Here is a 15,078-nt window from a genome sequence, read left to right on the forward strand (position 1 = left end):
ATAGCCAAATGAGATGAGATGCACTTCACAAATATTAGATGAAAAATTCTATACAGTAAGCATGCACATTCCCAAACCGTACACACCACCACCACAGCGAGGGTCTCATTTCACGCACCTGCTTCTGGCCCTGGTGCATCTCACCGTGACTCCAGTTTTTAGGCTGGTTTATCCTCACTGATGTAACCTCTTTTCCACACAGCTGCTTTGAAAAGGAAAACCTAAACGTTCAAATACACAGGAAAAAAGCTGTTTGTCACTGTCTCTGCCTTGGCTGCTCTGTAACCATAGGCTAAACCAAAGTTCACTCAAGTGACTACATGCACGATGAAAAGACACCCTGCTGCTAGTGACACGCGAGCAGCATCTCCATCAACAACCCAGCAAACGAGACACACGCAGCTCATGCAAACAGTGCGAGAACTACAAGCGGTCTCAATGAGAAGAAGGTTAATACGAGCTGTGAGCTTACAGAAATTATGTCGGCTGGGTTAGCGGTCTGTAAAATCATTCTAGGAAACTGAAAGGCAGGGAACAGGTTCGTCTTGCAACAAAAAAAGAGCTGATCGGTTCTTTGTAGATAGCTGCTGAGGCGTGGTGCCTAGGCTGGGAAAATACCCCTACTGACTCCAAGAGATTATAACAATGCCTGTAGGTAAATACGTGCTGTCTAAGCAGAACCAGGACAGTTCATCAGGATGGAAGAAAATTGTAATGATGATATCAATTTTCATCATGCATTAATATTGGCGCTTTTATTCGCATGGAGGTAGTCATTAGGGTTAGGGACTGGCGCCGTGTCTGCCATATGTTACTGTCGCTGCAGGTATAAGTGCTGCTGTAGCAGTATTCAAGGCACACTGAAATAGATGCAGTCCTTTTGTGCTTGATGTTGGAGTCAGGGTTGCTTCATAAAGCTTTAGGTAGTCCTGTGAGAGGAAGGGAGTTGGACTTGATGATCCTTCCCACTTGAGATACTCTATGCTTCTATAATGTATGACACCTTCTGCAAAGACCATATGCATCCATATGATTTTGACAACATGCTGACTTGAAGATAATGTTTCTAATGAGTCCATATGAATTTTTGATTGCTTATTCTGTTAGTTTGGCTAGTTGTGGCTTTTGATTTGGGAGTATAATGCATCTGCATCACTGAATCCATAGGCAACGTGCTGGAGAACAAGGAAAGCAACCAAGTCTTGTGCTATTACGTATGCCAGCACGCTTTGCAAGGCAAAGCAAAATTCTCTAGCGCCTTCCTAACATGGGCAGAGTTTGATGCTTGGTTTATAGCCCACCTTGGCATGTCATTCTGATCACTCCTCTGCAAGCACTTATGCAAATAACAACACTGGAGACTGAAATAAATGAAGTGCTTAGTATATTTTTAACTATATAAAAAAATCTCTAAGTGCTGGGAAATTGAGAGAAGGTGCAAATACACTCTGACAAACCAGCTACTTGCACACCACAAGGAAATGCTTCAGGGGTCCCTGCTTGAGATTACCTGTTCAGGCATCTGAAACATGCTCAGACTTACATTCCCTGAGCCCTACTTGGATGCTTTCCATGTTCTCATATGCACTTGGGAAAAAGTATATGGGACAAACTATGCTGGCTTTCCCAAATTTCTGTTCAATTTTTTAATCTTCAAATCCCCATCATAACTTCAGGGTCACATCCCTGCTGAGTACTTCCCTGTGCAAGAAAAAAAATCAAGAGACTCCCACTACATACTCAGATAAACTGAGAAAAGAAAACCATTCTACTTAGACCTTATTCAAGCAAACCCTCATTAATTTCAATGGAATTTTAATTGTTTTAGGACTAAATAAAAAGCTCAGTGAAAACCTCTGTATTTGGTCCTTTATTTGTTCCAATTATTCTCAATCCCTCTATTCAATTTCTAGAGCAAAATGCACACCATCAGTCCAGTATATTATAATACCTTTCTTTTCTGCAGTAATAAAATCATGGGGCAATCACAACCTATGGTTGATCTCTGTTCTCCTGGGGCATTATTATCTGTATTTAAATATGTTTCTTTTTGTGTTAGCTGACAACAACTAAATGCCCAGCTGTTGTAAAGGCTTTGGGAGGATTAGGAAATCAGGCAGTTCAATTTTCTTTCAACTTGCCTTTCCATCACAGAATTGTTTATGCTTACTGAGTCAGATAAATTTATGGTGGATAATTAGAGCTAATTTTCTTTATGTTTCTCTTCCGTACCCTTTCTACTCCCATTAAAACTAGCAAGTTGTAATCCAGTACTAAATAAAAAACTGACAAAAGATAAACATCAGAGTAATGCTGGTAAGTAATTAATGCAGCCATTATTTTGGCAGATTTGTACAGGATTCATGAAGGTTTATGAACATTGAAAAATTACATCTCGCCAGCCAAGTGACAGGAAATCCAAGTCTTAAAAAAACCCCTAACCCTACAAGTTGCAGTGTCAGATCCCTATCTGTATCTCACATGGCATCACTATGCAGAGCAGCAAACCCTGTACTCTCCCTGCACTTTATATTTCAGGATCATTTTTCTTCAACAAAGATTCAGCGATACTATCTGTTTGTGTGAGATGCACTCCAGTTTCTAGTGTGATCCTTGCTACGAAATGATTACATGAAGCATCAGGCTTCGCTACCTACTTAACCCAGAGTCTGCTCCAAACATTTTTCCTAACCTTATTGCTCTGCAATATTTGCAGCTGGAGTATTTCTACTTCTTTTCCTGCCCAGTGAAGTCTGAAGGATCTCTGTGCTGAAGAAAATGTGTGTCAGCCCTGCAGTGCTGGATGAATGGAGCACACATTTGACCTAATTTCCTGATCTGAGTGGTTAAAATGAATTCTAAAATCACTACTCACCTTCCCAAATAGTGTACTGACTATGGACACCAAAGCACTCAACTGTGGACTGGGATGCACTAATATAACTGGATGCATTTGAAAATGCACCCCACGCACGTTTTTGACTTTAGTCTGTAAGCACATACGGACACGCACACGTGCAGAGAAAGGAAGGTGAGAGAGTCCCTTTCACATACCTAAATACAAGTACGTGGCAGGTGGAGGTGGGCGGTGACATTTCTTTCATTTGACACACTCTGTGTGTCCCCATGTGCATCTGCATGTACATGCTCACACTGTAAATCAGGTCTTCTCTTTCAAATATACACCTGCAGAAATTGGAAATGTCAGTTTATAATTACTGGGCAAACCCTACTAGAGCCCATGAGACTGGTGGAACCAGATTTTCCAGAGCGACGTGAAGTTATGCAGGGATGGATGAACGCCAGGTTGCACAATGTGTCTTGGGGAGGAGAACGTTCTCTCAGTGGTTGCCTACTCATTGTGTCAGTAGGTCCCCCTTCTACTCACTGCACTTCTACTGCATCAGCAGCAGGATTGGAGAGGCTGGCACGACTGTTCCACTCTCAAGAAAGGCCGCAGAGAGGAAGAGAAAAATTGGGAAGCAAAAGGTGTCAAGATGAAACAGGTCAGCTGGACCAACCTCCCAACTTCATCCAAGGGGCTCAAGGGTGCCTTTATATCTGCTTGTTTCTGGTGTGCCATTTCACTAGGATCTGGGAGACTACAAAAGCATATACACAACAGTCAGTCTGAGAGATGGTATTTTTCCACCTACCTAGATCATCAAAGTTTGCCTAAGACTATGTATGGATGAGACCATGGCTTGATTCTTCAGGGCTTCTCATTTCTGCTTCAAAGTCTAAGTCCTCTGCTCATAGAAGACCTCACCTCTCCAAGTTGATGTTAAGTAGCACAGCTGTATCTTAGCCATTACTGCATCTAGTTCCTTCAGTCCAGTCCTACTCCCATTTTGAGGTTAACGAGAATTTTGATAATGGAGTTTTCAAGGGAGTTGGCACCATGCCTCAGCAAGCTTCAGGTCAAATTTACCTCAGCCCTAATCCCATTAATTAAAGTAGTCACACTAGCCATTGGTTTGGCTCTTCGAGCAACATGGTCAATGGAACAAAGGTGAATAGATGACAAGCAAACTGTGGTGTAAACTAACTGCACTTTTGATAACTTTTCAGCCAACACTTCTTCCTAATTCTCAGGTTATCTGAGAAACTTCTAAATAAATGTACAGCCCTCCTCAAAAAGGTAGTAGCCTTTGAATTGGTATACTTTCCCAGTTAATATTTTATTCCTGTCAGAGAGCGCTAAGTGCTGCTAACAAGGAGCCATAAACCAATTCTGAAAAGCAACAGTGAGGATGGATCAAAGTGAATCAGCAATTCTAACTATGTGAGACGCTGACATCGTGTTTCCCTGGCTCCAAACCTGGGTCCATAAGAAAGATGGATGCTTGATTAATTACTCCCCAGACTGCCGAGCTTACACAAGAGCCAAGGACTCAGCAGCAGCCCAACCAGCTGACTCAGATAGCTATAACTCATCAGGTGCAATCTGCCCAGATGCCAGATTGCCCTGTCTGCAGTCAGTCCCCAGACTAATCCTCCCGAACAGGTTTCTTGGAAAATGCCATTCACGCTCATGCTGGCTAAGCGTGCACTGGACAAGACACAGCTATGCTACAGTAGCAGCTGAAGCTGTATTTCACTATGGTTTTCCACAGCTTGCTCTAATGGAGACTGGGAACTCTTCCCCACCATTGAAAATCTGCTGGAAAACACATCAGCACTGGAACGTTTCCCCATTATGTTCACTAGGCTGGATCTAGTCAATTATGGTAGCCCAACCTGATGTGTTCTCCATCAACCTCAGTGCTTGCTTTTGATGCATTTGTGTTGTAATCCCAGGACCCTCTTGTGCTAGATGCTCCACAAACACACAATGGAAAATGAGCCCCTATTCGCAACAGGCTTTTTTTTACTACATACATGCTGGATACCTGGACCGGAAAGATGGGTCAACATGGGTACTTCCTCTCACTGCACCACCTTCAGACAGACCTTCTGCTACGGGAGAAATGGAGCCCAGGCTGCCGTACCTTACGCTGCTCTGAGCTCACTGCAAGGCTACGTTTGGACACCATCCCTCTGAAGCCCCAGGAGAACTTGAAGTAATATTCCGGGGGGGGGGGAACCTTAAATGGGAGAGCTCTCCTGTGCTTGAGCTGTACCATGGTAGGTGAAAGAAATGTAATTTTTATCCACCTACACTCTTGCAGGTACATATCTGATTCAATGAAGAATAAAATACCTGTAAAATAGGTCAGTAATTCTCAGAAAGCACTTGGACTTACGTTTCCTTTCAGAAGCTGCATTGCACACTGATCTGCAAGGAAAAGGAGGGCAGAAAGGACAGGGCGTTTTCAAGTGAGTAGGAATCGCTTTATTTCTGAACAACAATATGCAGCTAGAAGCCTAAAGCCCTTCAACTACTACATTTTTCAGTCATAGATTTGGCTCAGATTCCTATGCAAAACAGCCCTAGAAAGATTTTTTTCAACCTAATAACACTGTTTTCCCCAAATACATGCTATTTTATACCTGTAGCCCCTACAGAAGAAGAATAAGCAAGAACTCCAAGGAGAAATCTCACAGTGGGCACAGACGGTTTTCACTGTAAGTCCTATTGAGATGCTAACTCTGATTGATCTTCTCACAGAGCACCTCTCCACTCAAACAGGGCAGCTCAGGAGGCCCAGGGTTAGGATGCTAGAAAGAAGCTTAGGCTAATTAATTGCGTTTCTTTTTCTGACTGCAGTGTTTTTTCTGCCCTGCTGGATACTCAGAGGCCAGCATTGATTCCTCTGATTAACCATACCTCATCATGAAATCAAAAGAAAAGCTGCAGGCTAAAGAAAACTAGATTTTTGTTAGCAAGGGCCTGCTCTTGGCAAATAATTATAATTGCCAATGTTAAAAGGAGACTGTGAATTAACTACAGCAGACATAAAAAATAAATTTGGGAAAAAAGCTTTCAGTAATTACAATGCATATGTCAAATGGAAATGACTCCAATTTGCATAGCTCTGCAGTCACACTGTACAATATCTCAAGTGGCTTCATAACAACAAGCTTCTATCTTTAAAATCATTTAATATAGCCCAGGGTTTTAATAACCCAAAAGACATTTTAGTAAGTACAGATGGAAAGCTAGCCTGAGATTCTTCTTTTTTTAGGCCATGTCTACACACAGTTCATTATTATTTCATAATGATGCATTAAAAAACGTACCATGCCCACCCCCAAGCATACATATGGTTTTACTGATAAAAAGTACTTTATAGTGGTTTGGCTCATTTCTACAGGTCATCTTTATTCCAGCAGAACCAGTCACATTAGAAGCAACACCACTGCAACTCTGTATGTAAAACATCACGTCCCACATCTTACACCAGGACTAATTTCCATGCAGGTCAGACAGACAGTTCCTTGGGAGGTCTGTATTATTTGCAATGTGCTTCAGTCTGGATGAAGTTTCCAGTTAGAAACCAAAACGTGACTGCATGTGGGTGGATTTAGACAAGAGCTTTGCTCTGCACTCCAGCCGAGGATCACAAGCTTGTGGGCCACCAGAGGCACGAGGGTGCCACTCAGGTCTTGTGTGTCAAGGGGCCGATTCCAAATTCATATGCTTGCTGCTGCTTAGGAATGGGGGAAATTTATTAAAACCATCTTCTTATTTTCCCCTCCACTTATGACTCCAGCCTATTTAAACCTGAACTGGGAATCCCCATATGCCAAACAGAAGGCTCCCTAGGACGTGTCAGAGTTGAGCTTTTTGACCCTTCGGTGCCATCACCTACTTCCACCCTAACTGTGAGTTTGTACCTGCCACTTTCCACAGCTGAAATTGGGAGTCAGATCATCCCTTTGCAGGAACAAGGATAACCAACAGGTAACCACAGTATTCTTGAAAGCAGTCAGGGGTCAGTTACAGACAACGGTTCACTCGCAGATCTCAAAGCACTTGACAAAGCCAAGCAGGTACCATCCTCCCATTGCAAAGACAGAGGAAAAGATTCAAGAAGTTTGATGATTTCTCCCGGTACAGATATTGTGAAAGTGGCAAAAGCACCAATAATATCCAACCTCTTCATCCCCTAGTAACCTTTCTGCACCTGCAAGAATCAAACTATACTTTCAGCTTTTGCATCCAATTTTGCTGTCATTTACACTTTTCTTTAAAAAAAAAAAAAAAAAGCAGTATCTGCACTTAGCAGATTGTTAGAATATCTCAACTTTCTGTTGAAAAGTGATTGCCATTTAGCTGGAAGTGAAAGACCAAACCTCGGTGATAGGAGTGCTGGCCTACCTACCTACCGGCAGAGATTTCCCAGAGACTTTGCATGCAGCAAAACCACCAGGCTCTTGTTCTCCTGCCTTCACACACTTGACTGTGGATGCCATGCAGGCAGGAGAAAATACCAGCTTTAGGTGAGATTAGTCCCTGGCTATTTTTCTGTATACCAACACATAGAGAGAAGTAGGGAGGGTCCCAAGACAAAAACTCCCTAAAAACGTGGCAGGAACACCACCTGGCCATGGTCATACCCATCAGCAGCAACAGACTTGTGTGTCAGTCGTGCAAGCCCTCCAGAGAGCTAGGCAGTGGGTGCAAGGGATTATTTGCAATATACCTTTTATTCTTCTGTTTCCAGCTATGGGTTAATATTTACCCCACCTAAATAGAAATGAACAAGCACGGGAGAGGCCAATTTCTCTGCAAGCAACTCGCTGCCGGCAGAAGCTCACCTCCCTGACTCAGTGCACCAAGAAGGAGATGCCAAAACAACTACTTGTGGTTTCTTGTGAGGCAAGCCTGGTCTGAAGGCAGCGCTGCAGGGCACTCGGCTGCTCAGGAGAACTGCTGTGGTAACGCCTTTCCCTTCTGAGCTCAAATTCAGCCCAGTAATGGTCAACTGTGTGGTGTTAGCCTGCCAAAAGTGTGGTGGCCTGGATGAAGAGAGAGGTTTGCCCTGCCTCCAGAAACCAGCTGCAAGGCATCATCATCATCAAAACCACTCTTGACAAGACCAGTGACTCCCTTCAGGGCCCTCCCAGCAGGATGGCTGGGGCAAAAGCTGAGCCCAGCAGCCGGCCCCAGGCACACGCTGGATGCTCACGCTGCTGTGCCCTGCACCATGTTGGTATCCAGACCAAAAGCATTTTAGTTTCCCAGGCTTATCAGCCTACAAGCAAACTTTTTACAAGCAGTAGCATGCACTGAAGAGGTGTTTCTATTGCAGCAGTAAGCACATCCTACCAAACGCTGCATTGCCCTGCAAACCTAGGTGCTTCTGTCAGGGACATTACAATAGCTGGCTTTGCCCCTGAGGTAGAAGTCAATGGAAGCACCCAAACAAATCAAAGTTAGTTTTCCAGGACATAGACAACCTGAGCTCTTCTACTGAACATGACCTTACCTTCCAAGGGCACATCAATGCGAAACAGTATGTACGTGTTCCTTCCCTCCCCTTATATCAGCAAGTATCTGCACATAAATCTCCATCTTCTTGCAGATGATCAGAGAACACATGGGCAAGGTCAGATACAGTAGACGGATGGTCCTTTGCCACGTGAAAATACAGCCAGTGTACCTTTGCACAGAGCTATCTGTGTATCGAGTGCTGCTTCCATCATCTGCACTGCTACCTTGGAAAAGTTATCACAGAATGGTTTGGGTTGGAAGGGACCTCAAAGATCATCTAGTTCCAACTCCCCTGCCGTGGGCAGGGACACCCTCCACTAGACCAGGTTGCCCAAAGCCTCATATGACTTAGTGGATCTGAATAGAAACACTGTCCTGCTGCCAGGGTGGGTAGGTGCTACAGTGGAGGCTTTAGCAAGCTGCACGCATCTCCAGAAACTCAGAATACCAGGAGACAACAGGCTGCTTGATCTTTAGGGATTTCATACATGTGCTGCCAAACTACTGCATGCATTTTTTATGCTGACTGGATATTTAGAATCCTTAAGTGATTTTTTGTTACTGCAAATGTGTTTAGTTTCAAAAATGCTTTTTCTAAACTGTGCAGCCAGTATCTGTCCTTGAGGCCTGACAGGACATAAAATACAGCAACATGCCAGAACAGCCTCCCTGCTGCAAGCTCCGTTTTGCGCTACAGCAGCACATTTAACTGAGGACTTTTCCATTTCTATAGGATATCATCACAGCAATGCAAATTTCTTTAGCTTGGACAAGCCTTTGCTTTACTGTTATGCTATAGGTGTGGCTTCCCTTTAATAAAACTATTTTTAACACTACAATACTTGAGGGTGAACGAAGCACATGCCTGTGCTGATGCCAGTATTTTTACAATACAACAGGTTTCAGTTGGCTCTGTGACACTGAAAAGAAGCCGGGCTTCACAGAAGTTTGGATGGCTCCCTTCTGAGTCACATCCAGTTGGGCCATCCTTTGGAAAAAAAAATTGTGGTGTTTGTTCTCAGCAAAACCAGCCTTCCTAAGTCTACAGAGAATATTTTGTTCTCCAACTGTATGGTTCGGGGCTTCTGTTGTTGTCATTGTTGGTTTGGCTTATGTAAAATTGTCCCTTCCACAGCAAGAACTGACAAAACACAGAAATCTGGTCACCTGGTCACAATATTCTGCTGAGGGGAAGTGGTGCCAATTCCAGCTCATCTCTTGCTCTTCTGCTTCTATTTCAGAAAAGACTCTAATACATCCCTTCATTTACAGAAAGCAAACCTTCCCAGTGTGCATGTTCATTGCATTACTGAAGAGTTCTCGTTGCCATGCAAATAACCCTCCAAAGCACAACAAGCAATGAACATATCCAGACGAAATATCGGGCTGCAACATGTCTTCATTCATCCACATCTGGTCCCTAGTTGAGTCAGTCACTCAGGAAAATTTGAGGGTAGGCAGCAAAACATGAGTTTCAGAGAAGGCAAGAAAGAAGCTGATTCTCTGACTTCTGGCATTATTGTACAAAGCCAAGAAAAAGGTGACAATATTACACTAAATATAGAAGATGGAGAAAGGATCTACTGGAGTAAACGAAAAGTTTAATTTAATACAATCTGTAACTTAGGCAGGATTTATTTTCTTCCAAAAAGCCTCCAACAATTTCACTAATCACTGAAAAAAGCTAAAAGGAGGCAAGTGAGACCCATCATTCACAGCAAGTATCTCCCACAGGCTTAGCCTTCCAGCACATCCTTTCCCAATGACAAGGACAGAGCAGCGCACCTCCAGCTCTCCTATGGAGAATTATTAGTGTGAAAACAGCCCTGCCTAGGAGGAAACAAATGAACCTCACGCACCCTCTGATTAATGACTACTCCCATGCAGATATGTTAACAGCCACATTGTTGCTACCTTAGCTTAGCAAAATTTTAACTTTACGTGATCTTTATTCACTTGTTTATGCTGTTCTGCCAAGCACTGGGTTTTTGGAGGGGATCCCATTTAGAGAACAGAGAGTGGCTGCAGAAACAAAGAGCACAGAGCTCTGCTGTCCAGTTCTCCCCATCTAACTCTATGAAAACACAGTCATCTTTCAGGTTTCTTTTCTACTTGCTGGATGTAACTGGTTTATTCCCTCTAGCCCAAATACTATCTAAAAAGAATGTTACTGCTTTCTCTCCAGTGAATATACCAGGCACTGTTGGTGGCTTCTGCCTCAGAATATCCCAAACACACTTAGAAAAAAATCATATTTTATCCACTATGGTTACAGGAGAGATCTCTGCAAGCACCGTGTCCTGCTCGTTCTTGGCCAGCTACATAGAGATGCTCTCATACGCAGGTGGAGGCACTGCGATTTGTGCTCCCCAGAAGTACGACAGGAAAAGCCGCCTGATCCAGAACCTAATAGGTGGGAACTGAGTACGATCCACTATTCCTAGGAGGATGTCAAAACTTCAGAGCGTGGAGCATCCCTTAGATTGTCCAAGGGGGCAGCTATAGGTACTTCCGCTGCATACTGTAAGGAGTTTTCATCCCAGCTCTCTCCCCCTCCTTCAAGAAAAGCTATTCACTCAAGTGTACAAATGTGTGGTGGGACATAGAGCCAGTGACAGTGGTTACAGTCTCAACTTCACCTTCCCTTGAGCCAGAACAGCAAAGGCATCAGACCATCCTCCAACACCCTTCCCCGAAGCTCCTCCACAGGACACACAGCTTCTCCCTCCAGCCAGAACTGGCTGGAAAAGACCTTGGCATATACGAGCAGAGGAGCATGGGATACACCCATGTTACAAAAGGGTGACCGCGTTAGTGAGTCAGGCACAAGCAGCCTGGCACGGCTTTGCTGCGGGAATGCTTCCATGCAGGCTGACGCCATGGCTTGAGTCTGAGTGCCAGATATCTGTGCCAGCTGCAGAACACCAACACAACCTCACTGCCAGGCTGCAAGTACAGGAGCCCTGATGCTGGTTATGAAAGGAAGGGGAGAGGAATACCATATTCAATTAAAACTGAAATGACTTTGACTGTCTCCCTGAATGACCAGAGACGATTCTCCACCGATTCAGTTTGGCTAAGGCGTCTCAGCCATTAATCTGCAGTCCCTTGAGGGGACTGGATCTGCGTTGGAAGCACTTTTTATTTCCCCTGAAGGAATTAGGCAATTAAGTCTTGTCTTCAGCGCTGGGCTTTGTCTCCCTATAAAACATTTCAATAGGATCGGGCAGGTTTAGCACAGAGGCTGGGCAGCCCCTATCTCGTCTGTGGCTATTCATTTGTCACAAACAGCCACTGCAACTTATCTGACATTTCCACTGAAGCTCACAAGGGAGACCACCTCTGCATAACACGCTCAAAATGTTCTCCCCAAGGACATGAGTCCCAGTGGAGCAGGAGGGGCTGGGCTTTCCCTCTTGGGCAAGGCCCTGCTCCAGTTGCCTCACTACGGCTTAATTTAATTTTCCACACAAAATCACCCACAGCTTCTCCTCTTCACTTCTCTCTGCAAGACCTGCTTGTCCCCATTTGCCCCTCTCCACTGTCACTTCACAGTGGGATCAAAAGTAGTGACAACAAGGAGAAATCTGATGCAGGCAAATGTAAATTTTGGCTGTGCAGGGCTTCTGTGCAGCCAGTTGAGACAGGCTAAAGCCTTCCCTCACTGCTTCGGTGAGTACAAATGCACGTGCATGTAGAATGGGGACAAAGCTTTTCGCCTGCGTTAGCGAGCAGAGCGCAGGAAGACTACAGCTGTCTCTGCCACCTGAATGCCTCTGAGAGGGCCGGAGGAGAAGCGCGGGGGCTCCTGAGGAACACCTAGGTGTGCCTTGCTCACCACAGGAAGGTGCTTCAAACACTGGTTTGTCTTGGAAGCCGGATCCTATCAATGCATACGAGCTCCTTGGCATTCAATTAAATATCACTGATATAATGCTGGGCTTCTAGGCACATTTTAACTACATGAAACCCAGATCTCATAATAAATCATTACACTGGGCCATTGTCCATGTTGGAGCATTAGGATCAGTGAAGTTTGCCTGCTCCACTGCTGAAGCTGTGTTCCATCTGTAGCTGCAGCTGGAGACAGGACACAGCTTCTTGAACCTGCACGTGTCTACAACTGCAACGCTTCATCCTAGAAATGTTTTCGGCTTACAGAGAAATGAACTTTACAGTATCTGGTATAATGGGGGGGAGGGTGTGTGTGTGTTTGTTTTGTTGGGGCACTATGGGTGTTGGTTTTTTAGGTTTGATTTTCAGAGGGTTTTTTAACTTACCAATCCTCTTTGGAACACTTGGGATAAAATATTTCTGTTAGAGTTATACGCTAGATTTTTTAATAAAGTTTTATTCATTCAAATCCTTAACATTTAGCCAGTGAAGATATGAAACAAAGACTAAATAAACTAACAGAACAGCATAGGAGAGGGAATGAAGCTCTCTTAACAGCTTGCAAACAACCTGCAAACTAGCTTAACCATGAGAAAACTTCAGAGGTTCGATTCTCCACATTTTTTCTAAGACTGAGATGAGACTGGCCATAGAATCATTTTTAGGCTTATTTCATAAGGAAACAAAGCTCATGGGATCACACTTCACGTACATTTGATTATCTGACTCCTGATGACTTTTTTACGTGTTCAATAATTCCACATAGGAAAAAAATAAGTGAAAATCAGGTTTCATAAGTTCTGCTTTTCACACAACTGTTTGAATCCAGCTCAAGGATATATCAAAATTGCCCATGACTTAAAAGCTATGACTGTTCAGTGACACATACCTTCACCCTTTGCAGGTACAACGTATTGCAAACACGATGTGCCATGATGATAAAGTGGACATCTCGGCACAAAAAAATAAAGCGTGCGCGCTGATGTTAGATTCACCTCTACAAAATGCAGTTGTTCTGACCAGGAAGGGATTTAGATTCAACTTGCAGAGGTGCCGGTCCATACACAGGGTGCCGAGCGGAGAAGAGATAAGCCCTATAAGCAGGAAACTGAAAACTATGCTAACATATGGCCTTTCCTCGACCCATGTTGAGTAACACAAGAAGGGCTTAACAGCATCCCAGCCAGCAAAGAAAAGCTTGCTAGAGGAAGTTCAGTGAGCAGTGTCTAGCAGTGGGGAGCTAGACTATCATCTGGATATGATACTCAAACGCTGCTTACAGACATGGTGAAAAGCCAAGCCGGGTAAGATGAAAGTAAACAATTGGCAACCTCTGTATGCTGGCAAGGGAACCCACAGAATCGGCCAAAACGAGACACTGACCCTCGAGTTAAAGAGGAAAAAGTGTCACTAAATATTTAAAGAAGGACTTCAAAAAAGAGTCCTAGTTATATAAAGCAAAATCAATGACATTTAATAGCAATTTCTTTCAGCTTGACCTAAATCCTCTTTCAGAAACGCTTGTCTCCTTATACATCACTGCATTAGGAATACAACAAACAATAAAACAAAAAATGACAATCAGAAGCCAAAATCTAGAGCTGATTTATGCAGTTACATGGTCACAGCAGGTCACAGAGGGTTTCAATCTGTGGCCAAAGGCCAAAATGTGAGATCCTGTGAGCTCTGAGTCCAGTGAAGTCAGAGAAACGGGAGGAAATCTCAGGGCTCAGAGTTCACATTCACCAGCCCCCTGCCCCAAACACCCAGCACTGTTGTAACAAAATACAGATAAATGTAGTTGTGTTACAGGTATGCTATCTGAGATCAGACCAGGTCATAATCTACAACTGAAATGAATAAAGGAGTTGAAGGTGTCCCTTAATAATGTCCGTTAGTGCGTGTCTACGAGTGAGATGCAAAGGGGAACAAGTTAAAAACCATAAGGCTTTCTTCAACATGCACCAGATCACCTCCTTACATAGGGTTTTGTTTTGAAGAGGGAGTTCTCTAGAGGAAAATGAAGTGCAAAACATCTAACGGTAAGACACCTGGAGAAGGTCTCACATGCGCTACAGGCAGTTTCAAAACAACCCCAGCTGCGCGAGTGCCGTAACATCTGCAGCCTCCTTAAAGGCGGCTCTTGTGGCACAAGCACAACATGCACCTACAAGGGAAGACGTGCTTCCCTTCTCATTGCGTTGCTGTGGTGGAGATGCACCACCAGGAACGTACTTGGAGTAAGTGAGAAGCGTCACATCTCCCGTTCGTGGTGAGGAAGGCAGTACCGCTGAGGGGATCAAGGACAGCACAACATGCAGACTGCCTGGTGGGAAGTGACACATTTGTATCACAACTGAAAGCCAGCCTAGCAGGTTTCTGTGGAAAAGCAGTTGAAATCTTAACTGCATTCCCCAGTTTCCTCAATAAGCACAGACACAAAGGAGTGGGAAAATGTTTCCAGCAGTTCCTATTACCCGTGAGTCACACCCTGCTGGGGTTAGAGCTGTGCAAATACACGACTGAGTCCTTGGGTGGCTTTTGCAACCAACCAGAAAATTTTTAACAAAATAATTTTTGTGATGAAAGTAAAGCAGGATAGGGCAAGCAAAAAACCATTCATCTTTCCATACCAGATCTCACACTAAAAGAAACAGACTGTTTTTCTCCGGAGGTGAGGTTGTTTTCAAACAGTGCCTCAGAGGTGTGAGTGAATATAGCATCTGGCTCTGGTGGGTCAGTTTCTGCTAAACCAACATGAGTCTGATCTAGAAGGAAAAAACAACTAATTGTGACTAAGCAGG

General features: G+C 44.0%; 1 protein-coding gene across 5 annotated transcripts in view; it reads right to left on the reverse strand.

Moving 5' to 3' along the window:
- GFOD1 (glucose-fructose oxidoreductase domain containing 1) overlaps positions 1-15,078 on the reverse strand; it is a 76,166-nt gene that overhangs the window by 16,885 nt on the left and 44,203 nt on the right. The window contains exon 1 of one of the 5 annotated variants that reach the window (XM_054818225.1): positions 119-221. The exons of the other annotated variants lie outside the window; for them this stretch is intronic. The gene's annotated coding sequence lies outside the window, so the exon portion shown is untranslated. Of the gene's footprint in view, positions 1-118; positions 222-15,078 lie in introns of those variants that run through there. 5 annotated transcript variants of the gene reach the window in all.

This window comes from Grus americana, chromosome 2 (genome assembly GCF_028858705.1).
Source record: "Grus americana isolate bGruAme1 chromosome 2, bGruAme1.mat, whole genome shotgun sequence".
Taxonomy (NCBI): domain Eukaryota; kingdom Metazoa; phylum Chordata; class Aves; order Gruiformes; family Gruidae; genus Grus; species Grus americana.